Here is a 25,901-nt window from a genome sequence, read left to right on the forward strand (position 1 = left end):
ATTGTTGTTTTTTTTTTCATCTGAAATAATGCTTTGTTGAAGTAAACTTGATAAAACTGGAATCAAGTAGTTTGACCTATTTGTCTCATTTATTTCTAAATAAAGCAAACTAGCAACAGAATCCTATAGAAATTGATTGAGTGGGCCAACTTTATATTTCAGCTGGAAGTTAAGAGATAGAGTTCCAGGTGCCAGCTCTACCATCCTAGGGACCATGTGAATGAAATGACTGAGAAGGTGTGAGTGAAGGTACAGTTCGGCACTTGCATACCAAACACATTCTTCCCAGTTTAGTGGTGCTTTCTCATGTTAAGATTCCTAGTGAGATCGTAGAATGGTGTCTCCACATGGAACTGTAGAGTGTTAAGGACCCTCTGCATTGACATAGTTGCTAGGATCACAGTGTTAAGTAACTGAGAAAACACATTGCAAAGATTGTAGTTGGAGGCTAAAGCAGATGTAGCCAGAAAGCCATGAAGGGCACGAAGAAGGAAGCTGGATATTTCTCAGCACAATGTACCAGGGAGCTCAGAAGTGGCATCCCTTTGTGCTCCTGCAGTGACATTTTAATTTATAAGCCAAGAATTCACTTATTGTCAACTGAAAAAAATTGATTTGGTTGTTCATCTGATTCAACCCATGTCAGAGTTTGAAAGTAATTATGATAGTAGGACTGATAGGCAGGCAATTACATTTTTGTTCTCTGCTTTCTAGTTCCCTCTCCCTCTTCTACCCTCAACCCCCAAGTTTGTTCTTGTTAGAAAGGCAATGTAGACAAAGACCAAGACAGTAATCTTTGGACATGTAGTATATGGACTCCTACAACACATACCACAATAAACAATAGTAACGTTGGTCCTTTGCCCTAATCATTTTTTATGTTAGTTTCCTGTGACATCTAACCAGATAAAAGATGCAGACCTGTAATTGAAATTTTCTTTGGGCCATCAACTAGCTTCCAAATAAAGACATGAAACTTATTATTAGTTATCAATGATCAGCTTTAGCTTAGGCTTGTCCTACTAGTCCTTTTAATTTAATTTTAACCTGTTTCTACTCATCTACATTTTGTCTTGGAGCTTTTTATCTTATTTTCACTCTGTATGTCCTACTTTCTTGTTTCGTCCATGTCTGTCTGTCTGGCACCTGGCATCTCCCTGGCATTTCTTTTTTCTTTCTTCTTTCTGAGACTGAATTCCTCCTTCTACTTAGTCTCCCTGCCCAAAAGTCTCACTTATACCTGTTCCCTCTCTATTGACTGTTTAGCTTTTTATTGGCTCAATCAGGTGCCTTAGGCAGGCAAGGTAAAACAGCAATGCATCTTTACATAGTTAAGTAAATATTCTGCAACATAAATAAATGCAATTCATCTTTTCATAGTTAAACAAATGCAACAAATTTTTACATGATTAACCAAGTATTTCATAACATAGACCTTTTTTGTCTCTTTCTTGAAAGCACAAAGTAGAAGGAACGCATGTGCTTCAAGGTACTGCATTCAACATGTGTTTGAGTTATCTTTATGATGTCCCCAGACATCAGGGAGTTACCAAACCATATCACAAAGAGGAGCCCAAAAACAGGATTTCAATGGTATAATTTCTCACTAAACCTCCTCTCCACTGACTGGCCCATTGCAATCTGCTATACACACTTTTAAAATAAATTAATACCTCCACACGATGAATGTGCCAGATCAGGTCAAACTGATATTGTAATACTGGAAGTGTGGAAGACTCTGAGCCTTCAGCTCTACCCCCACTTAGCAGGAAATTAGGAAATAAACCAGATTTCACTAAATGTGTAAAGAAGTAAATAAATTAAAGATTCATGTTTAGTTTATGTCATTCACATTACAAAAGGGATAAAAATTTTACTGATACTGTAACCTTCCTCAAAAGGCTACCCTCTCCTCAAAAGGAACAAGGAGAAGAGACATTATATAGATGTTTATAGACTGCCAGGTCTATATACGTGTCTAGTTGTCTAGTTTCAAAACTAATTCAACTGCTTCTATATTTTTATGCTATAAATGTGCCTCCAAACTCCATTTGACTTTTGAGAATTTCTCTGCTTAAAGCCCATATGGATACTTTGTGACTTTCTTGCTCTAACTCTTATGGTTAAAATAGAGACTTTAGCTCATTCAAACAACTCCAAATCAGAATTGCAGCTATGGGGTAGCTTTTCTCCCTGGGCCAAAGTTTCATCCTCTACAAAACAGGAGTTTTGGCACTGACTTCATTTTTGTCTGTTGGGAGAATTCAATGGAATGATATGGGTGAATGGCTCAACACAGTGCTCTGCACACAGTAAATACTAACACCTGTCAGCTATTTGTAATTCACTTGTTACTGTGGTAGCTTTAACTATGTTTGCCCTTTTACCCTTCAGTGTGTGGAGACATTGTAGCTTATTTCTGGGCTTTGGGATCTCTTGAATTCCTTTGTGGTTGGACTTTGAAGCTCTTGCTTAAAACCACGGAAACTCCATGGTATACCGTATCCCTTACCACAGTAGCAAGTAAATAGTGAAGACTTCTCCCATGAATGCAGATCTTTCTGTTTCATCCAGAACTGTTAATTCAGAGTATCTACTTCTCAAGTCACTCATAAGACAGCAACACAATGTGCAGTATGCATTAGTTGGGCCAATGGAGACCCTTTGGTATATTAAATGCTATACCTCTTTAGCATGTTTTCATTTTCATAAGGGAGTCCATGAATCTATTCTCTTATTCACTTCCATAAACCAAAAAATGCATGCTTAATGTTCCATAGATGCTTCTGGCCTTTGGAGAAAATCGCAACGCACATAATTTCTAAGAAGATAAATCTGTTTACTGTCACAACTTTACTATATACTTTGAGATAACAATTCAATATCTTTGTCTCTTTATTTGAATTCCAGCTTCAATTCCATATGGATTTATTATTGAGAAGTTATAAGACTTGACTCTATAATTGAGCTGGCTCCAATACAATCTTAATTTGGAATACTTAAAAAAATTGAAATTTTTAAAAATCAAATCAGTTCCCTAATCAGAAAAAAATATTTTTGTTATAATGTTGCTGATGTAAATAACTTTCAAGTGTGTCTTTATCTTCTCTCTCTAGAAAACTATCAATCAAGTTTCGTAGAAGTTGCTGGACATTAATTTGAGATCTTGCAGGCCTATGGATCATTTTAGTGTCAAAATAATTTGAAAACGTTTGAGACTAAATTGTATTTATATCACATGCCATTTCAAATAGAACGTTGTGGAAGATATTAACTTGAGAAAATTTCTGTAATTGCTTAGGTTAGTTAGAAGTAAACTTCTCTTTAAATCTAAGCACATTGAATGTTCTGGTTCTGAAGGATATATATGTATATGCACATATATGTATGTATATATGTAGTATAAAATTCTTATTACATATATATATAGTTCATAAAACTTAACTCTAAAGAGAGTCCTGGTTTGTATTATAATTCAACTTAATTATTTCAAAGATTAGTATAGCCTTGTCTTGTAAAAATCTGAAGAGTTACTTGTTGAAAGAAATCTTTAGGGATATTAAAAATGAATGGATGACACAGATTTGAATACATGATGATGATCTTCACTTCATCATGTCTTGTATTATAGCTCTAAATTTTTAATTGATCTATGATTGTCTGAAAGGTTTCTACACTATAGTACTCTAGTCTCCCAAATGTTGTGAAGGAGTTTGGAACTAATTGTAGATGTAGCTTATAAGTGATTGCAATATACAGTGAAGAAAGGAAATGAGTCTAGTTAATGACTTAGGATGTCAACAACAGAATGTAACATTTCAGACATTTTAGGAGGTCTGTACTGACCTAAAGAGATAAGGACTTGGTCCCTGATCTAGCGTAGCACTTAATTCAGTAGCTTTCCCTTGAAGTGCCTCCTTAAATCTCCCTGTGAAATTCATTGTTGACTGTCCCAGCCAAGAAGGAGCTGTGTCTTCTGAAGCAAGGCCTTTCGTTGAGTTCTAGAACAAAGGGGTACTGGGGTATCTGCCTGTCTTCTAGAAAAACAACTGCTGTGATAGCGCAGACAACCCCAAAAGCTTTGCTTTCACAGGAGTTTGTTTTTCATCATATGATTTTGGTATGCAGGCCTCCATGGATAGCTTGGCATATGTCTTGCACTATTTAAACAGTGCTGATGGATAAAATGGACATTAATTGGCAGTTAGTGATTGCTCGATAGGTCTTTGTTACCCAGCCTTTCAGCTAACTGATAATTAACTAGAAGGGCATGTTTGACCCAGAAAGCCATTTGTTATTTAGTGGGAAAAGAAATTCAAATGTTCCAAATTGCTTTTTATGAGTCAGATGGAGGTTTTCTTTTAAAGGAAGAAAGAAGGAAGAGGGAGAGAGAGAGAGAGAGAGAGAGAGAGAGAGAGAGAGAGAGAGAGAGAGCTTGCTTAATAGTGGAGTCAACATCTGTTTGCAATCCTACACTTTGCTTGATACTTGAAATCAAATGATGACATTTGTGGGTGGAAGCAGTGTATTTCAAACAACTTCTGCTTTTTTGTCCACATCCTCACCATTTTGATATTTTCTAAAATCAAAGAAATTTAAGGCATTTTCCCACCCCATTGAGAGAATGTAATTCTTAAAACATTCAGAAGAAGATACTTGTGCAAACATGTATCTGTGTATGCATTATGTGCCATTCCATTTAATAGCCTTTGAGTCATTATGAAAACAAAAATGTAACAGATAATAATGGTATTGCATCTCCCTTTTGAAGGAGTGAACTATATAGTTCAAGATATCTAGTTCAGAGAGACTAGTCCAGTCCTATGGAGGTTCCACAGCTATTGGTTCATAGTTCATAAGCTCCCACTAGCTTGGTTCAGTTGTCTCTGTAGGTTTCCCCATCATGATCTTAATGCCTCTTGCTCATAGAATCCCTCTTCACTCTCTTCGACTGGACTCCTGGAGCTCGGCCTGGTGCTTGGCTGTGGATCTCTGCATCTGCTTCCATCAGTTACTGGAAGAAGGCTCTATGATGACAGTTAGAGTATTCACCAATCTAATTACTGGGGTAGGCTAGTTCAGGCACCCTTTCCACTATTGCTAGTAGTCTAAGGTAGAGACATCCTGTGGATTCATGGGAACTTCCCTTGCTCCTGGTTTCTTTCTACCCCCATGATGTCTCCTTCTATCATTGTTTCTCTTTCATTGCTCCCCCACTCTGTCCCTGTTCCAGCTCGACCATCCTATTCCCTTATGTTCTCATCTCCCATCCCCTACCCTCCATTGTCCCCCCCCTTTACCCCAGTTTACTCATGGAGATCTCATCTATTTCCCCTTCCCAGGGAGATCCATGCATCCATCTTAGGATCCTCCTTGTTAGCTAGCTTCTCTGGAGCTGTGGGTTGTAGTCTGGTTATCCTTTGCTTTACATCTAGTATTCACTTATGACTGAGTACATACCATGTTTGCACAGGCAAGACAGTTGTGTAGTTTGATCTGCTTAAGGGGCCCCCTGACAGTGGAAGCAGGATCCATCCCTGGTGCATGAGTGGGCTTTTTGGAGCCCACTGCCTATGGTGGAGCATCTTACACAGCCTTGGTGCAGGGGGAGGGGATTGGACCTGACTCACCTGAGTGTGTCAGGCTCTGCTGACTCCCCATGGGAGACCTTGCCTTGGAGGAGGTGGGAATGAGGGGTGAGTTGTGGGGGAAGGCTAGGGGGTGAGAGGAGAGAGGGGAGGGAGATCTGTGGTTGGTATGTAAAATTAATAGAAAAATTCTTAATAATAAAAAAAGGATATCTAGTTCACAGTGATTATAGTATTCTCTATCCTGTATGTCTCTAGAATGCCATCAATTGCAGATGCTTGTGTCATGATAGATACTGAGGACTAGACTCTGGCATGCAATTAGTGAGGCAAGTCTGTATCCCAGCTCCCATTCTTTCTTTCTATGGCCTTTTTGATTTTGTCTTCTCTGCAATCTCTCCACTACCCTATAGTGCAGAAGTAAGAAATGGTCTGAGGGTGTGCTCTGAGTCTTGGCAATTAAAATCTCACATGAAACTTGTCTGCAGAAAGAAAATCCTACGGCCTTTTTATTTATTTGTTTGTTTGTTTGTTTATAAATCTTTATTCTTCCCCTATACATTACATCCCAACCACAGTTTCGCTTCCCTCTCCTCCCCGCAGCCTCTTCCCTCAGATCCACCCCCACCTTCATCTCCCCTCAGAAAAGACCAGGCCAGGCCTCCTCCAGGAACATCAACCAAACAGTGCATAGCACGCCACAGTAAGACCAGGCACACACCATCACATCAAGGCTGTGCAAAGCAACCCAGTCTCAGGGAAAGGGTCCCACAAGAAGGCAAAAGAGTCAGAGACAACCCCTTCTTCCACCATTAGGAGTCCCCCAAGAACACCAAGATACTCAGCCATATCATATATGCAGAGGACCTAGGTCAGACCCCTGCGTGCTCCCTGATCTTTGCAAGCCCCCATGAGTCCTCGTCAGTTGATTCTGTGGATCCCTCTACTTCCTCCAGTCCTTTCCTCCCACTCCTCTGCAGGATTTCCCAAGCTCCACCTAAAGTATCTGCTCCCCTCAGTTGCTGGATGAAGTCTCTCTGGTCTCTTTGATGATGATTGTGCTAGGCTCCAGTTCCAAGACACTCTACTGGCAGGATAAACCATACGTGAAAGGATCTAGTCTGGATCCTAATCCCTTAAATGAAAGAATACAGTTACAATTTTCCTTAAACCTTCTCCTTCAGCTATGTCTTATGCAGAGGACGGAAATGGATCCTTGGGTAGCAAAGAAGTTGAAACAAAAGTCAAAAGCATTTACAGCCATAACTTTAATGGATATTAAATAACTTGGCCTTTCGACCTTGGCTTTGACTGACTAATAAAGAGAAAACAGAAGCCACTGGAGTCCCAGGTTCAGTTTGATGCTCCTGACTCAGAGTTACGACTTCCGTTCTTTCCCTCTCTTGCGAGATGCCCCTCCCTTTCTTTCTCCTGCTTCCCCTTCCCCTTCCTCCCACCCTCTCCTTCTCACCAGCACCCCACTCTCTCTGTGGAGGCAGGGTCTCATGTCCCCAGGCTGTGTAGCTGGGAATACGAATGGACTTCCGGTTTTCCTACCTCTAGCTCTTGAGTCAACTGCTACTGTTACTGGCATAAACCACCGCGCCAAACACGGTTTTATGCGGTGCAGTTAGGCAGCTGCTCTACCAACTTAGCTACATCTCCAGCTGCTTTTTTTCTCTCTTTGTTAGTTGGGTGAAATGCTTTTCCTACAGGGCTTGAGGTTCACAAGTTTCCTTTTAACCTCCAGAGACTAGAGAAAACAACCCAGTTGTTTAGAACTCTCTTTTTAAAAGGTATTAAAGTTCTGGCTTTTTTTTTTTGCCCCTCCTCTTTTTTCCGGAAGATTAAGATTGGGTTTTAGAAGACTCTTTTTGGCTCCGTTCAAAAGGAAATCTATCCCTGTATCAAACAGGACTGAAGAAGATACGCTGCACACATTTGAAGGAAAGAGCATATGATCTACAAAGAGACAAACAACGTCTTCTCTAGTTGTATCTGTCGGTAATTTTGTTGTCCTGATTATTTTTTTTTAAGCAGGTGAAGCTCGAATGAGCACAGTGTGGTCCAGATGGCACTTAAAGCTGTCTGAGCTTCTTTTATGTAACTTTCTTTCTGACGACGACTGTATTCCAGCTGGGAATCTATCGGGCCTTGAAAAGATCCCATTTTATGTTTTCATCCCTTTTATGTTTTTGTTATTCTCAGGTATATATTTTACACACGCACTCACACACTCACACATACTCATGCACAAGTCTGGGATGCCAAGTGTCTGGCATTGAATCCCATCTAGCAAGGCTAGACATAATTTCATAGGGGGCTTTATTAACTGTCTCTCAGGCTCAACAGTCTATTCAACTGGAAGACAGAAAATCTCCTCTGGATGAAGGTCGGAACAGAAGATAGAAGTCCTATCCATGAACAAGAATTATTTGCAAAACTTTCACCTTCTCATCGGTGCTTTACTTAAGAGGAGGTAGAAGCCGATGCTCCATTCATCTTTGAAGTGTACACACTAAAGTCCTCATTCAACTGAGCATTCCTGGCAGGGAAATTTTGCTTGGACAGTTATTTGCCTCAAATATCTGGAACATACATTCCTCCAAAGATTCAACTAAGTGTTGGTCTTTGAATAGCAGCAGCACTTTCTACCATGCCATTAATGAAAATGCAATTAGGATTGCCTTTTTCTCCTTTCTCCTCTCTTCTGCCCCATACGTAGATAGGTGATGGATGATGGTAGATGGAGAGGTAGACAGAAAGGTGTATAGAGTGGTGACGGATTGATTGATGATATAAAGGGAGGTAGATAGATGATAGGTAGATAGATATCTAGATGATAGGTAGTAGATATTCATCTATTATCCCACTATCCAGCTTCTTTATTTTTACTCTGTGTTGCAGTCAAACGAAATTACTCTCATTGTCCCATTCATTCCTCTTTCTAAGCATGAATTGGCAGAGCATTCATCTAGACTATCTGTTCCTACTCCTGTATGTTAATATTTTATTGTCTAGTTAAAGCCATAAACCTCAGGCAACCATGTCCATGTTTCTTCTCTAACCATTCCAGAGAATGGGATGGACTTATCATTCTACAGCACACATTATCCCTCAATTTTTGTTATTAGATGTTTGTTCCATATGCTTATCCATTTAAGTAGAGGAATCCATTAAAAAGAAGCATGCCTTTTGATTTGGCCTAGTTGATACATTAGCTCAGAAGAGAATTGCTGAATGTATGAGCAGTGAGTCATTGGCACAGTGGGGAATGCCCTTTGCAAACACCAAGCAGATTCTTTTCAGTGCAAATGAATTTGTTTCCAGGCATTTTAAATATATCATCTTGGATTTCATCTCTTTCTGTTTTTTTATATTATTTTATTTTGAGATAGGTGCTCATGTCCCTCTTCTCAAATTCATCAAGTGATTAATATTGGTTGGTGAGCCAGTGTTTTATACAACTCAAGGGCCCACCACTTCCAGGTCATCTGCTTCCTTCCCAAAAGAACTCTCCTCTGTCCCTACTATAGGCGTAGGGAAACCTAAAATTCCTGAAGCATCATGGTGTAGCCCCAGCCCCGCAGTGACCACCTGTTTTGATTGGTCAGTTCTCCTACTGTACTGGTTATTCAACATTTTATATTAGCCCCGATACTGTCATTGTTAAAACCTGTATAACACTCACAAAAGACAGTTAATTCTGTAGACTTTTTATATATAGACAATGTCTGCCCTTCACAACAGCAGAAAGAAGAAATTTGCACTGTAAATAAGGACTGGATCTCATTAAGCACTTTTTCAATTTAGCTGCAAAAGTTAATGAAGTTGAGCCTACACTTAACATAAAAATGTAGCTATGTATATTCTATGATGTAAACAGATATACTTTTTCTCATAAAGGGGTGATTAGGGAATTAGATTTCATTTGAGCCTATGTATGTGAAACAATTGGAGGCATATTAACTCTTGTATATATAAGCATTTATTGCCTTTGCTTGTAAGATATTGCTTATGTGAGAAATTAAGAGTCCAGTACAATGTCTTCTGGGTATTCAACCTACAAAGTTATTTAAAATCTAATGTATATTTATTCTTCATTTAAAGGTGTACTAAAACTGCCTTGTGTGTTAATGTGTGCCCAGCTTAAGTACTACCCTTCTGTTTGCATTAATGTGTGCATTGAAGAGGAATAAGCCATGATAAACTGTATGAAGTGCACAACCTTCAAGTAAGATTTATCTACGAAAGAACAGTGTAGTGCATTAATGTGAATATTCAAAGATAGATGTTTATCTTAATGGACTCCGAGGTACTTACAAACAGTGTAATTACTGAAGTCATTTTACAGGGCATTAATCCAGAGTGATTATACTTTCTCTTACTTTCCTTTATATAAAGAATTTTGCTTAAGGGTTTAAGTGAGGTAGGGCAAGTGCAGCCAAAGAATCAACAGTTCCTCCTGGGCTCTGTATAGCCAGGACTGTGAAACAAGAAAAAGCAACCTCTTACTCCCACCACCCCAATCTTTTTTGTGGCACTTATTGAACTTCTCACACAAAAATTTGGTTCCAGATTCCTGAATAAACCCTGAGTTTCTTTAAGCCTTTAGCCCATTAAATGAGAATTTGACCTCCTGGCACATGGGTGTAGGAGTTCAGCAAAAGTTATTTGTGAGATTTTTCAAGATGAATAAGACATTTTCTACCTTGAAAGCAAACATGACCTTCCAGAGAAATTCCTTTCTGTTCTAATTTTTATTTTATTTGAAAAGATTTATTTACTAATTTTATAATTACTGATATATGTGTATGTTGTATGTCTCTGGGTGGAAATATGCAAAAGTGCAGGTGCCCCTGCAGTTCAGAAGAGGGTGTCAGATCCGCTGAAATTGGAGAGAAGTTTGGATAAAGGCTAACATAGGAACTAGGAGCCCATGAGAGTCTTCTGCAAGATTAGTACATTCTCTTAAATGCTGAGCCATCTCCCTAAACCCTAATACACTAATAGTATTATACAGTGAATAATGATAATTTTTTGTTAGACACTGAGATGCTTTTATACATATGTATCTTTTGAAATGATTGAATCAGACTAATTGAGAATTGCTACTTCAAATAGTTACTTTTCCTTTAGGTAATGGTTAAAAATATTCTTTAAATGATTTTGAAATATACATTTTTATTGACTATAGTCACCATGCAGTGTTGTTGATTGCTGGGATCTATTCCTTCTGTTGTACTTCTTTCTTTCTTTCTTTTTTTTTTTTTGGCCTTACACAAATCTTCCTATGACCTTCCTTCCTTCCATGCCTCTCCCATCATCTTTTTTTTTTTTTTTTTTTTGGTTTTTTGAGACCGGCTTTCTCTGTGTTGCTTTGCGCCTTTCCTGGAACTCACTCTGTAGCCCAGGCTGGCCTCGAACTCACAGAGATCCACCTGCCTCTGCCTCCCAGTGCTGGGATTAAAGGCATGAGTCACCACCGCCCAGCCTCCATCATCTTATATGCTTGTGACTTTTCTCCATTCCATGAGGTCACACAGCATTTATCTTTTTGTGCCTCACTTCATTTTCTACAATCCTGCATAGGCCCATGCATAATTTCACAAATGACAAGATGTTCTGCTTTTTAGTGTTTGAATAATTTTCCATTGTGCATGCATAATATGTTGTTTGACTCCATTCACCCATGGATGGGAAGTCCATGTTCATAACAAGAGCTTGTAAAGCTATTTCTGCCCCTGACTTCTTTAAAGGTGATGTTACCACAAGTTATAATTACCCAACAAGGGTGAGAAATATTTCACCTCTTCAATCTAAAATTTTCAACCTTTTGGTATGGCTTCTGGGTTATCTGAATGTACTAACATTAACTGACATTCTCTAAATGCATATTATTTATTTGACTTTCTTTCTTTGGTGCACATAAGCCCTGTTCAGGCACTTTAGATATCAAGCCAATAAAGTATATCATTGCAATAGTTACTGTATCTTATAGAATAGTAATCTCTCTGTGCCGTGGATCCCCCTTCTAACCTGCACTGTAGTAGCAGGAAGTCAATGTCACTGTCTCAGATTTACAAGCAAGAAAACCAGTGCATAGTGCTGATGGATGCACTGGGCATCCACCAGGGTTATCTAGTAGAGTCTGTGTTTTCTGACTCCAAACACAATACTTTCCCTTGATGTCATAGTTGTCTCTAAACAAACTCCTGGCCCTCCAAAACCTAACAGTCAAGCCGAGGGCTATGCTACCACTCAAAATGTAAGAAACTCTTTAAATTATATTCTAAGAAAATACTAAGTTGGTGTGCTGAAGAGAATATTGTGTTTGGGAGAAAAAACTACCATGAAAAATATGTACCCTTACAAGGAGAGGTATAGAATTTCAGTAGATACAGTGGAATGATATAAGAACAGATCTGGATGAGGAACACAGAAGTCAAAACATGAAGTCAGGAACACAATTCAATTGTGCAGGGAAAACAAACATTTGTTGAATAGTATGTAGAAGATGGAGTCATTTGCAAGCATCAACGGAAAATATGGTTGAGGATAATGCCACTGGTTACACTGGAGCCCAGAGCTAGAGGATTCTGCTTTTTTTTTTTTTTTTTTTTTTTTTTTGGTTTTTCGAGACAGGGTTTCTCTGTGTAGCTTTGCGCCTTTCCTGGAACTCGCTTTGGAGACCAGGCTGGCCTCGAACTCACAGAGATCCGCCTGCCTCTGCCTCCCGAGTGCTGGGATTAAAGGCGTGCGCCACCACTGCCCGGCTGCTTTTTTTTTTTTAATTAATTTTTTTTATTCATTTTACACACCAATCAAAGATCCCCCTCTATCCACCTCCTACCCCCCAGCCTCCTCCCCCAATATACACCCCCCATAATAAGGCAAGGCCTTTCATGGAGAGGCACATCCAGTAGAGGCAAGTTCAAGCCCTTCCCCCTACCTCAAGGCTGCACAAGGTGTCCCATCATAGGTAAAAGGCTCCAAAAATCCCCCTCATGCACCAGGGATGGATTCTGATTCTACCACCAGGGGGCCTGCCAAGCAGATCAAGCTACACAACTGTCTCAACATGCAGACGGCCTTGCCGGCTCCACAGCCATGGATCCAACTTTCATGAGTTTCCACTAGTTTGCTTTGGTCATCTCTACTGGATTCCTCATCATTATTCTGATGCACTTGCTCATAGAATCCCTCCTCTCTCTCTCCTACTGGACTCCTGGAGCTCTGCCTGGTGTTTGGCTGTGGATCTCTGCATCTGCCTCCATCTGTCATTGGAGAAAAGTTCTGTGATGACCATTAGGGTACTCACTGATCTGATCACTGGGGCAAGCCAGTTCAGTTCAGGCACCCTCTCCACTATTTCTAGTAGTCCAAGCTGGGGTCATTCTTGGGGATTCCTGGCAACTTCCCTAGCACCAGGTTTCTCTCTATCCCTATGATATCTCCCTCCATCAAGGTATCACTCTCATTGCTTCCTCACTCCATCCTTGTTCCCGCTCGACCATCCCATTCTCTTATGTTCTCATTCCCCATCCCCTACCCTCCATTGTTCACCTCTCACCCCAAGATCACTCATGGAGATATCACTTATTTCACCTTCCCAGGGTGATCCATGCATCCCTCTTTGGATCTTCTTGTTAGCTAGCTTCTCTGGAGTTGTGGGTTGTTGTCTGGTTATCTTTTGCTTTTCTTCTAGTACCCACGTATGAGTGGGTACATACCATGTTTGTCCTTCTGAATCTGAGTTACCTCACTCAGGATATTTTCTAGCTCCATCCATTTGCCTGCAAATTTCATGATGTCATTGTTTTTCTCTGCTGAGTAGTACTCCATTGTGTATATGTACCACATTTTCTTAATCCATTCTTCAGTTGAGGGGCATCTAGGTTGTTTCCAGGTTCTGGCTATTACCAATAATGCTGCTATGAATATAGTTGAGCACATGTCCCTTTGGTATGATTGAGCATTCCTTGGGTATATGCCCAAAAGTGGTATAGCTGGGTCTTGAGGAAGACTGATTCCCAATTTTCTGAGAAACCGCCACACTGATTTCCAAAGTGGCTGTACAAGTTTGCACTCCCACCAACAGTGGAGGAGTGTTCCCCTTGCTCACATCCTCTCCAACATAAGCTGTTCACAGTGCTTTTGACCTTAGCCATTCTGACAGGTGTAAGATGGTATCTCAGAGTGATTTTCACTTGCATCTCCCTCATGACCAAGGATGCTGAACAATTCCTTAAAAACAATCCAATTTTAAAAATGGGCTATAGAGCTAAACAGAGAATTCTCAAAGGAAGAATTTCAAATGGCTGAAAGAGGAATCTGCTTTTTAAAAATTGTTTTGTTTTGTTTGTTTTGCACTTGTTCTTCTTTTTAAGTTTGGATTTTATTTGGTGATCAATGAAGACAGTGAGGAGGGTAGAGGACAGAAGTCTGCTTAGAGAGTCTCAGAGATTATCCAGGGAAGCAATCAGGGCAGGAGAAAGAAAAAGAGAGAGACAGAAGCAGAGAGATAGAGAGAGAGACACACAGAAACAGACACAAATAGATGCATTTTAGAGATAGACCTTCCAGGACTTGGGGCCTGGATATCTAGGGGTAAACAAGAGAACCTTAATGCTTGAGCATTCCATGAGACTATAGAGACCATAGACAGTAGCAAAGAAGGAAGGGGAGATCAGTCCAGCCTGGGGTATACTGATTGATGTAGCTTAAAAGATATTTAATCAAACTTACTTTGCCTTACTCAGTCAAAAAATGTTTTTCTCTGTTTGCTCAGTTCCAAAGGACCTTTCCAAACTCCTTTTGGACCACAGAGTTGGCACATTGGTGAGCGTCTAATCACAGTGGCACTTTCCTCATCAGGCTTTCATCCAAGTCCCAATCCTGGGAATTATTAAAATGTCTCCTGGTGACTGATGAGCACCAGAGGCAGAGCCCAGTCATGCAGGGCTTGGCATCCTCTTCACTTCCCAGTGTTCTCTCTGTTGCTCTATATGACTGGCTTCAACTTGTAGTCACAGAAAACATGATCTGAAAAGTACACATTTTCTTCTTTAGCAAGACCTTGGAGTCTTTGGAGCAGAAATTTGTTGATTTATTTCAAGTTGCATTATTGTGCCTACTACCAGAGTCAGCATCCCAGTTCCTTTCTTGTCTTTTCCAAAACAGTTTCCAAAGCCTGTGGCTGTCATTACTCCAGATCTCCCATCTAAATGCAAGGTAAAAAGGAGAGCAACTGGACCATCCAATCCTCTCCTTGTTTATTTATTGGAGGGAAGACGTATACATGCGGTCCCATGTAAGTGAAGGTCAGAGTCAGTTCTCTTCCTCAAACATATGGATCCCAGGGATCAAACTCAAGTCATCAAGTTTAGTGGAAAATGTCTTTTCCCACTGTACCATCTCACCAGCCCCTAAAGCCTCCTCCTATATGAAGAATAGAACAGGCAATTACACAGCTAGTAGGTTGTCTTCTTTATCTCTTTCCCCAGATCTGTGTCACATGGCCACTTCTAGTTGCAAAACAAACTTGCTTAAGTTGCTCACATCACTTGCTGTTGGAAGGAGGGAGAGAAGAATGGATGGACATTGACAATGTCTATAATACTTGCCTTCTCTGCTACACTGAAGATTGGGCCCGTGTCACATGAGACCCAACCTCATTCTCTTTTGTTCAGTGTCCGTTATCTTCCCTGGTATTTTTTGCTGAATATATAATTATCTGGAGTGGGGGGAGGATCTAATGAAAGCTGTTTGGTCTCATAAGGTAAGCAATTTCACTTGCCTTTTGGCTCCTCTGAGCAACTTGTGGAGTATAGGAGCCTTTTGGTATATGTCAGAGAGGCTGTGATTAGAGTATCTCAAAATTATTCTAGGAAAAAAGAAACAGACTAAATACTGGGAGGAAATCTCCACCACTATAAAAATAGACGAGGACCAAGGTGAATTCTTCAGTAATGAATGCATGGGCAAATGCTTCTTAAATTATGAATGTGAGAGCTTGTGTTTATTGTCCAGTAATCCTGTTTTATTAATTTCTGTTTACTTCCAATCTCCTAGAATGAGACTAGGTTGCTTAGAAATCTTTATTCCTAAAAGATTGTCATTAAAGCTACTGTACTCTATTCAGTTGTTTATTTTTCCTCAAAGTGATTGAATCAATAAATATACAAATGAAACACATTTTCCTCTTCCATATAGAAGACAAGGGGAAAATAGAGAAAAGCCAAATAGAGGAGCTCATATTTAAAAAGGGGGCAGCAGATGACACATTGGTTTCTTTTGAAGAGGCAGAATATAAGTTAAAATATTTCTTGACACAGTTTTTTATGATAACAATGACACTCCAGAGTTGATATTCACTTTCCAAGGCAATGGTGCCTGGAAAGGCAACCTGCCTCCTGCTGCCCACTCAACCAGTTCTCAGAAGGGTGTTTGTCTCAGCACCTATGATAGCAAAGTTCCTTGTTTTGCTTGACATGGATGACCATTCTTGTTTGGCCACCCATCTATGAATAAAGGCATTTTTCAGAAAATTGTCTGATCATCATTTGTTTTAAAGTGGTTGTTTAGGATGGAGTTACTCAGAAGTAGGAAGTAATAGGAGTTCCAGGAGTCTTGGCCTAATAGGACCTTTTTTTGGAAACCTTCTTACTGAAGCAAAGAATGAAAGGGGTTAGGGCTAAGGCCTAGGAATTAGAAGTGTCACAGTAGTGAAGAAAGGTGTTGTATTTCCCCCAAAGTAATTCAGAAAATTAAGCTAGTGAAGGATTGAAGCACAAGGGACCCAGCTTCAGGAGCATAGGCTATTTGTCATCATTTGAGATTTTGAAAACCATGTCACATTCTTTGGGCCTGTTCAAAAACCATTTTGCTGAACTGTTCTCCTGGGTATCTCCATACTTTTAGAAACCATCACAAAAAGAAAACAAGGATCTCCTTGTTCAAAGAGTGGGAGGAAATGTATTGTTAAACCACTAGAATACAGTTTGCTCACAATCTTTCTCCCATGGTGTCATCATGGTGCTTCTATTTGCTATTTAATCACATTTAGGGTGAGAGGTAATGCTAGAGGTGAATGGTGGCCTTGCTCATGATAGGAAAATACTCTATCACTGAGCTACCCCTCCTCCAAGATCTGCTCAGTGATATTTTAAGAAAACAAAAAATAAAAAATTTAAAGCCATCAGTACAGATGTTACTGATGCAATATGGGTTTTAAAAGCCAGTTTAAGAGCATCCAACTCAAATGTAAAATCACAGGAGGAACCCAGTACTCTTATTTCATAGCTTACAGACACATATTCACTTACTAACTGGAAGGGTAGAAGCACTGTCCCCTACTAGTTTATCAGTTTTTATTTCACTTTTTAATTAAAGACGTCCTAGAAATGTCTCACATCAGCTTATGGAAAAGTAAAGTAAGATTGAAAATGCAAAGGTCTCAGGGTTGTCTTAACTTTCCCTTTTTCTTCTTAGCCATTAGTTTTCATGTGTTCATTGGTGCATAGGAGTAAGAAGGGAATTGTTAAGGTTGCCTGGAAGAGCACACATGTTGTTTATTGAATGAGGGATATGCAAAGGTCCAAAGGGATTGAAACAAGATCTTATCCCCAGCCAATCTTGTCAAGAAGACAGTACCAACCTCCCAAGGAGAGACATTGGGAGATTTCATATTGCTGTTGAGGTGGTTTGAATGATAATGGCTCTTGTTGACTTATATATTTGAATGCTTGGTCCCAGTTGGCAGAATTGTTTGGGAAGGATTAGAAGGAGTGGCCTTGGTGGAAGAGGTGTGTCACTGAGGGGGGTGCCTCTGGAGCTTTCAAAAGTCCATGCCATTCCCAGTTAGCACTCGTACCTCTCTGTTTCATGGTTGTTATCTCAAAATGTAAACTCTCAGCTACTGCTTCCGAGACACATCTGCCTGTCTGATGCTATGCTCCCCTTCATAATGGTCAGGGACTCTACTACCTTCTGGAACTGTGACTGCTTCACCTCCCTCCCCCAAAATTAAATGCTTTCTTTGATAAGTTGCCTTGGTCATGGTGTCTCTCCTCACAGCAACAGAAAAGTAACCAAGAAAATTATCATGCTTGCCATGTCCACAGAATTCCATATTCATAAAATATTTGAAAGATTGCATGTAGAGGAGATGGCAAGGGACATGGGTGGATATACATGTTGCATGTGTTTCCTTTGCCTGCATGTGTGTTCCATTTTCCCATTGAATTCTAATTACAAAACCTAAATGGTCAAGTATGTCAGGGCAGAAAGAATGTCAAAGTGCAGGAACAATATGAACCCAGAGCCCTTATCTCTGTCACTACATCTACTGTATTCCCAACACCTACTTTGACAAGATGAATGTTATTGTTTATAAACTATAATGGGGAAAATTGTTAGCCTCACTTTTCACAGAAAAGAGCAATAAATAGTTTCCCACTCTACATGGAAATTAGGCTCTATTTGCTTGGTGTGTGGTGTAGGTATATATGCACTTGTATACATGCCCATGCATGTATGACCATGTATGTGCATATGTGTACACAAGTGTACAACATGTATACAGAAACATGTGAAAGCCAGAGGTTGGTATTGTTTATCTTTCAGTTGCTTTCTACCTTATTTTTTAAGGCATGCTTTCTTGTTGAATCTAAAACTTACCTGTTTGGCTAGACTGGCTTATTTATAAGCCTCAGTCACCTTTCTCTGAGACTTCACAGTGCGAGGGTTATAGGTGGTCCCCACCACACCTGGCTCTCTTATGTGGGTGTTGAGGAACAAACTCAGGCACTCAAATTTATATAGCAAGCACTTCACTATTGGAGTCATCTCCCAGGCATGTTTGTGTTGGTTTTGTGAATTTTCTTGAATTGGTATTTATGAAGAGCTTGTAAATTTTATACCGTAGACTGGGAATGAGGCTGTGGTATCTGGAGAGTAAGTGAGCCTATCTGGGTTCAGGAATTTCTCACCTAACATCACTTGTAAACATTTCCAAACTTGGGTTTCACTCTGTAAATAGCCTTAATGGACTTGACTCTCTAACCTTTCTTTGTAGGAGCTTTGTCCTCTCTTCTAGACACAGTAATGCTATAGTAACTCTAGGCATTCATCTCAGGGCGAAGATGACCTTCTTAGCAGTTCTTCTTGCTCTAGCTTCATGCTATGTGTTTCAGTTGACTCCCATATTTCCCCCATAGTTCTGACTCAAAGTCACTGGTTGCAGAACTCCTGGTCTCAGTAGCTTATCAAGTCCAGTTTCAAGCATACAAACCTTACTTTAACTACTGATATTGCTCTTCCTCTTCATTTGGCTTTGTTTTTTGCTTGTTTGTTTATTTACATTATCTAATATTTTTACTTTCCTTGAAATGACCAAGTAGAGACGTTCTCTCCAATGATAAAGAAAGGTTCATCTTGAATTTTCATCCTTTGCATTACAATCATTTATTCAGTTCATTGCATTTGCTTGTTATGGATAATGTTTCTGTTTCACACATTAATTTCTAGGCTGTGCTGGTATGCATTTCCACTGTGCATTTGTGGGGCAACTTCTTGAGCCCACACTTCTTTTAGTTTCTTCTTGCTGGGCCTGAACTGGAGTCATGCTCATTTTTCTAAGGTGGCTGTTCCCTTTTATTTTCTGAATAATCTGATCTGATAGATGTTGATGAGCCTGGCATGGTGCTTCCAGTAAGAATAGTCTGCCACACATAAATTAAAAATTTAGCTGTTTTAATTCCTAATAATTTGACTGTTTTCTCTACCCCCTTTTCTCCTGACCATTTAACATATCTAAGTTCATCATGAGACCAAAATCTAAGGTCACTAGTATATACTATTGTCCTGTGGGACCTCCTTACACATATTCAGTTACTGAGGAGGATCCATCTTGTCCCTCCAGTTAGGACTGGCCTCATCCAACTCATCACACTGTGTATCTCCACTGTGTTTGTCTTATGAAGACCTCTAATCTGTGCTTTCTTCATGTAAGAAAAAAGCTGGTTCTCTTTGGTTTGTAATGTCAGGGTCAAGAGAAAGAGCACACCACAAGGAAGTATAATTCTAATTTCTTTAGAGTTTCATATATCCCTCCTTCTCTGCTGAACAATGGAGTCAGAACTTCATGGACCCATGCATGCTATCATCATTTTTATTCAGAAAACCTTAGTGATATCCATGATGAGAACATATGTGCTTGGTTTTAAAACACTCACTAACTGGTACCTACATCTTAACTTCCAATCACAATAATGTCTGTCCTTTGTAATTCTCCACTGCAAACAGAGGCTTGACTTTAGAAATACTGGCATAAAGCCCTCCTATAAAGGAAATTCTACCTTTAAGAAAAAGGAAAAAATGAAAGCATATCAGGTATTTGGAGAATCAACTAAATTTTGACATCTCTTACAATGGTTAGGCTCTGGATATTCAGTGATGAAAACAGAAAGTTTACAATGGACATACAGCCAATTTTTTCTGAATGGCAGTTCTCAAGGGTGGGGGAAATAGCCACCAAAGATGGAACTTTTTATGGGCACAGTCACTAGGACCCCATCTAGATTCTTAGTGATGGTGTAGAAAGGGTAGGCAATTTTATTTTATTTTATTGTTGTATTTTTTTCTGTCTCCTAAATAATATGTAATTTCTCCAGGCCAAGAAACAAATTGAAAGGATTTAGAGGGATTTGCTTATCAGTGCAACACCACGTAGCATTACATTCCTTCTGCTTTTGGGAGGACACATTGAAGTTTGGTTAATCTTCTGTGGTTCAATACTCCTCTTCCCTCTGTCAGACTGCCTCGGACAACAGATAGATTAATCTCTTTTCTACCCACTCTCTTCTTCTTCTTCCCTTCCCCCTCTCTTGATCTACCCTTCCTTTTTGAACAGATAGAAGAGAAATCTTGGAAGTGAAGGGGAAAAGGAGACAAAACAACAGCCCATGCTTACTCACACCATCTCCCAAGACCTCGATCACAGCAAAAAATACCCCAAATCTTTAGCACAATGTACAGCTCAGCTCTGCTTGGCTTGTCTGCCGTTAATTAAATCTGCAATCTGCAAAGGGATTTCCTCAAAGGCTAATTCGTTAGCCAAAGTTATTACAAGTCCCGTCATTCTTTATCCCACTCCACTGTGTGCATTATGGAAAAGAAGAAAACTGAAGGTGGGAAGAATTTTTAGGGAAGCAGAATGTTCTTGAATTCCTGTATAGTCTGCCTGTTTTTTAGTGACATGTAAATAAATATTTATTACAGTAAGTATTCCATATTAATCATAAAGTTTTAACATAGCTCTCATAGGGCTGCAACCCATCTGTAGAGTTTATTTTTCCTAGCTTAAGTTCAACAGTTTGTAAAACCCATAAAGACAAAGACTGAGCATGAGCAATGCCCAACACAGTAATTGTCAGATCACATCATAAGCAATTAATGAATATTTGTGGTAGAAATGAATGATGAAGTAAGCAAATGCAAACATAAATAAAATCACCTATCCAGACTGTGTTGCACTTTTAACTGGGATCTCTGAGTGAAGACATAAGTTTAGACTGAGTGGGGTGTCTTTAAGCCAGGAATAGTCTCCTTAAAGTTTTCTTATTGCACCTGTATATAAACCAAGATATGCATCTAGTCATAGCTTATGTGGCAATTCATTAGCTTAGGTGGGCAGAGAGAAGAGAGGAAGTGATGCATTGAAAAGCCCAATAGCATGGCAGAGAGAGTGAGAATTCCCAATACATTATTGCAGTCCTGACACTTGGACATATAGAGAAAAGAAGCAAAGGCCACTTGAGCTAGCCTCTTCATCAGACTACAACCTTATCTCTTGAGCTCCATCATTTATGCCTGCCTCATGCTACACTCCCCTGCCTATATCTGAATATGACAAGCTAAAATGATTTATGTTTTATTTTGTCATAAACATGTCAGCCCCTTCTATTGAGGATGACTGCACAGAGCATGCTCAATCAGAATATAATGAGAGAATAGGCAGGGCATTCATCCTTCTTGCTGTGTTCTGACCTTGTTTTTTTTTTTTTTTTATTGGATTTGAGTTCACTGAAATGAAGGTAGAAGAGAAGAGGTAATAAAAGCAATAATTTTTAGTTTCCCAAGATTCATGAGTTTTAAAAAAATCTATGATTTAATATAAAAAAAAAATCTAGGGATGTGTGTATGTTGACATTGATCAAAGACAAGAGTACATGATGGCAAAATTTTAGTGAATACAATGTTGCTCTCTAAACACAGAGTATTCAAACTTTTATAATCTCACTTGAGGTCATAAGTTTGGCTAGAGTCACTAGGCTGTTGCTAACTGAAAGTAACTCCAATGTTCTTTATTTAAATACAGAATGAATGCTCCTAAGGGAGGTACATAGCCCTCCTCCCCTTCCAGCCATGAGATACTTCAAGCTCCAGTTCTTACTCTCAGAATAGAAGTATAGAGGAAAAATGCCTAAGTCACAAGCATTTGAAAGAATTTAATTCTGTTTAGCGTGGAGCAGCTGCTGAGATATATGGCTGTTTTCTGTGGGACTTTGGGATATTTATGGGCCTTTCTCTTTTCCCTTTTTACTGGAAGAATGGAGATCATCATTCTTGAGTGTGTTATTTATAATTTCATAAAGCTGTTCTGTGGCAGGACTTATTTTATACTACGCTTAATCTCAGTCAAATAATCATGCTTCCAAGGAGTGGGGAAGAGAAAACTGGCTGTCCCCTAAATGATTAGCCTAGTGCTAGTGGAAGATAAAGGGCTAAAGGTTAGAATTTCAAGTCACAAAAGACAGTTGGGCAGTCAGGAGAGAGGACACAGTGACAGTGTCATGGATCATCTTGATTATAACATTAGACACTTCTGGGTCTAACAAATAGTGGGTGATAATAGAGAATGATGTAAATATGTCCCCATGCTGAGATGGAGCAAAGTCTTGCTGAATAAATAATTAGGCATAGGTGATTATAAAAACAATAACTCAGAAAAGTAAAATGAGAAGTCAGGTTTGCGAAACTGAGGGAATTGGAAGGTAAACACATCTATAAATTTACCTGGGCAGAGTTTTGAGCTTTCTTCAATCCCAATTTTATTCTAGGGTAACTTTAATAAGCACTGGTAGAAAAAATATGTAAGTGCAATAAAAAAATTTCAGGAAAGGAATAAAGGTTCCTGCCACAGATATATTTTATTGAAAGTTATTATAATATGTATCTTTAGTTTTATGAAACCTAGTGCAGAAGTGAATAATTCCAACATGTGGATTAAACATAACATACATTTTAAAATAGAGTAATATGAATTATTATTTTTGATATAGAACATGGTTAATATATAAGGGCAAAGGAATAGTTTACTCCTTCAGAGAAAAGGAAGTGGGTTGTTTATTGCACACCACCAGAGCTGTGGCTGTTGTTCCCAGGGACCATGCTGCAAAATCATGTATGTCGACTTCCAAAGGACTGTGGTGAGTGATACTGATGAGGTGTGTAGGGAGGGGAAGGAGAGGAGTCTGATAGGATGGGGTATTAAATCCTCACTTGTTTCTGCGGTATAGATGGTCATTCAAGTTGCTGTCATTTTGTCATTCTGAACCATCTTTTCTTCCCCTACTACCTACAGATGTGCAAATAAATGGAGCCGTTTCATACTAGTGAACATACCCTTAACAAAGACTGTTTATTTTACCTGAAATGCCCTTCTCCTTCTCCACCCTCCAATCCGGGATTTGTGCTGCTCTGTTCCAATCTGTCCCTAAGGGCTTGTTTCCTCCTTCCCCTCTGTCTGAAAGATAGAGCTATTCTCCAGCTACTTGCTCCCTCAGCGACTCATGCTAACCCTTATCACAACATTCAGTTTACCATGTTGAGTTTGCCTGTTTACTTGATTGTCTCATCAGAAACTAAATTCCCAGAGCAGACGAGCCACCTCATTTCTCACTTAATCATTTATCACTGTTACTGTTCATTCATAGATGTGTGGTACATATCAAAAGTAACAAATGAATGAACTCATCAATGAGTGAATGAATGAGTAAAGAAAATCTTGATATGATCATATACAATGTATACAGAAATGAGTAGCCTGCCACTATCAAAACTACTTAGTCTGTACAGTTGTGACTATTTTATTGTTCTTTGAATATCAAAGGGAATTTAACACATACAGGCAGGTTATAAGTACATTATGCTTAGCCATTGGAGAGTACTGCCAATGGTTATTGTATTAGCTATTTCTGTTGCTGTGATAAAATACCACAACCTAATAAACGTAAAGAATAAAGAGTTTATTTTGGGCTTAGAGTTACAGAGGGTAACAGCACAGAAAGGACAGAAAACCATGGCATGGTAGCAGTCACAGGAGGCTGGATGATCGCATTTTATCTTCACTCAAGAAGCAGAGAGAAAGCAGGAAGTAAGAAGAGGCTGGTTATAAGACCTCAAAGCCCACTGCAGTCATTTTTTCGCCAACATAGGTCCACCTCCTAAAGGTTTAATGCCCTCCCTGAAACAGTGCTACCAACTGAGGACAAAACATTCAAATACATGGGCCTACAGGGGAACTCTCTCAAACAACCAGAGTCACTGTGAGGGAAAAAAAATGTTAATAGCATGGAAGAAACCTTGGTAGATATTCCCAGATAATTGTGCAAAAAGAAGCATCTCCTACTGCAGTCTTATTGTCTGAGGGATGTGGATGGTGGGTGGACACATAGGAGATGTTACACAATTGTCAAGTCCCTTGATTATTATGATTCCTAGAAGAGTTTTAACATGTGTTAACCACTTCATATGAATCCTGAATAGAATAAACACTGAATGCTTAACTGTCATGGGTCTTGAGAGTTGAGATTCCCATTTCTTCATGTGATTTTTAACTGTTCCCAGTTGTCAAAAGTTCTTGTGGAAGATAATTGTGGTTATAGAAAAATACAACACACACACACACACACACACACACACACACACACACACAGTGGCGGGGGGGCAGGGTGGGTAAGGAGCATTTTATTTAAAGACGGAAGTCTATAGTTCTGCTCTCTCCATATCAATCCTGAGTCTATATCTAGCCATATCAGTAAAGCATACCTCACTGGTTTCAGCTAATTGTTTTTTTTTTTTTCTGTCCATACAGTTTACATGTCCCTCATCACCCTGCTTCCCTAAGTGGTGGGAAGTAGAGGTGCATTAGGTTCCCTTAGAGGAATATGTATTAAGGGAGTATATTTTTTCTGGCACAAGGACTGGTTCGCCCAGAAACAGCTGCTGGCACAGTATAGTGTAGCAGCACATAATTAGAGAGGGGATCTTTTCAAATTGCTTATCTTCTAACTTTCAGATGGAACAGGGGTAGAGTATGTTCCTCTCAGATTTAGAAGAATGATCTGTAGCATGGGGAAGTGAGATGAATTACCTGATGCCCTTGTTTCCATTGTTGTTCTCCCCGCCCCCTGCCCGTTTCTGGTCATCCTTCACTTGATATGTGTACTTAGAAAAAGAGGGAAGCCTTTAGAAATACTAACCATCTGAACATCTGAATTGTCATGTGGACTTGTCTGCTAGGGTTGAGGTAACAAAGTACCACAGACTGTGGGGCTCAAACAATAGAAATGTAGTCCGGCAGATTTCTGAAGGCTGGCAGTCTGAAACCACAGTGTCAGCAAAAAGCTTCTCTTGTGGCTTCTCTCCCTGACTTGTAGATGCCCATCTCTATTCTGCATTTCTACATAAACTCCTCCCTCTCTCTGTCTATGCCCTAATTTCCTCTTTTTAGAGAGACAGCAATGCTACTGTATTCAGGGTCATCCTCATGATTTCATTTGGACTAAAGTATCCCATTAAGGCCCAATGTCCAAATGAAGTCCTGTCCTGACGTATGGGGGATCACAATTCATCCTATCCTGTCTATAAGACAGGGTATAGAAAGGGCTGTGTTGTGCTACAAGAATAGTGGTAATGTGTGTCCCTCATCAAGTCAGCTAACCTCTGTGACTTCTAGTTTTTTAAACATAGCATCTCTATTTCAATGGATGGTTCGGGCTGTTGTGTCTAATAAGAATGCATACATATCAATCATAGCAACTGGCTTGTTCACAAGACACAGAAGGCATTTCTTTATTACCTTTTCTTCTTGAATATGGATCCAGACTTCAATGGGTTGGGAATAATAAAATCAGCAACTCAGTTAATGTTACTGACATCAAGAAAAGAAATGAGTATTTATTAGAAACCTACAATCCACTGGGTATTTCTATATATAATGACCAAAATGTGTTTGGAGTTTAGTGT

General features: G+C 39.5%; 1 protein-coding gene across 34 annotated transcripts in view; it reads left to right on the forward strand.

Annotated features, from left to right (window-relative positions):
• Nrxn3 (neurexin 3) overlaps window positions 1-25,901 on the forward strand; it is a 1,637,399-nt gene that overhangs the window by 1,551,733 nt on the left and 59,765 nt on the right. The window lies entirely within an intron of this gene.

This window comes from Peromyscus californicus, unplaced genomic scaffold (assembly GCF_007827085.1).
Source record: "Peromyscus californicus insignis strain IS unplaced genomic scaffold, ASM782708v3 Scaffold_15__1_contigs__length_86483966, whole genome shotgun sequence".
Classification (NCBI taxonomy): domain Eukaryota; kingdom Metazoa; phylum Chordata; class Mammalia; order Rodentia; family Cricetidae; genus Peromyscus; species Peromyscus californicus.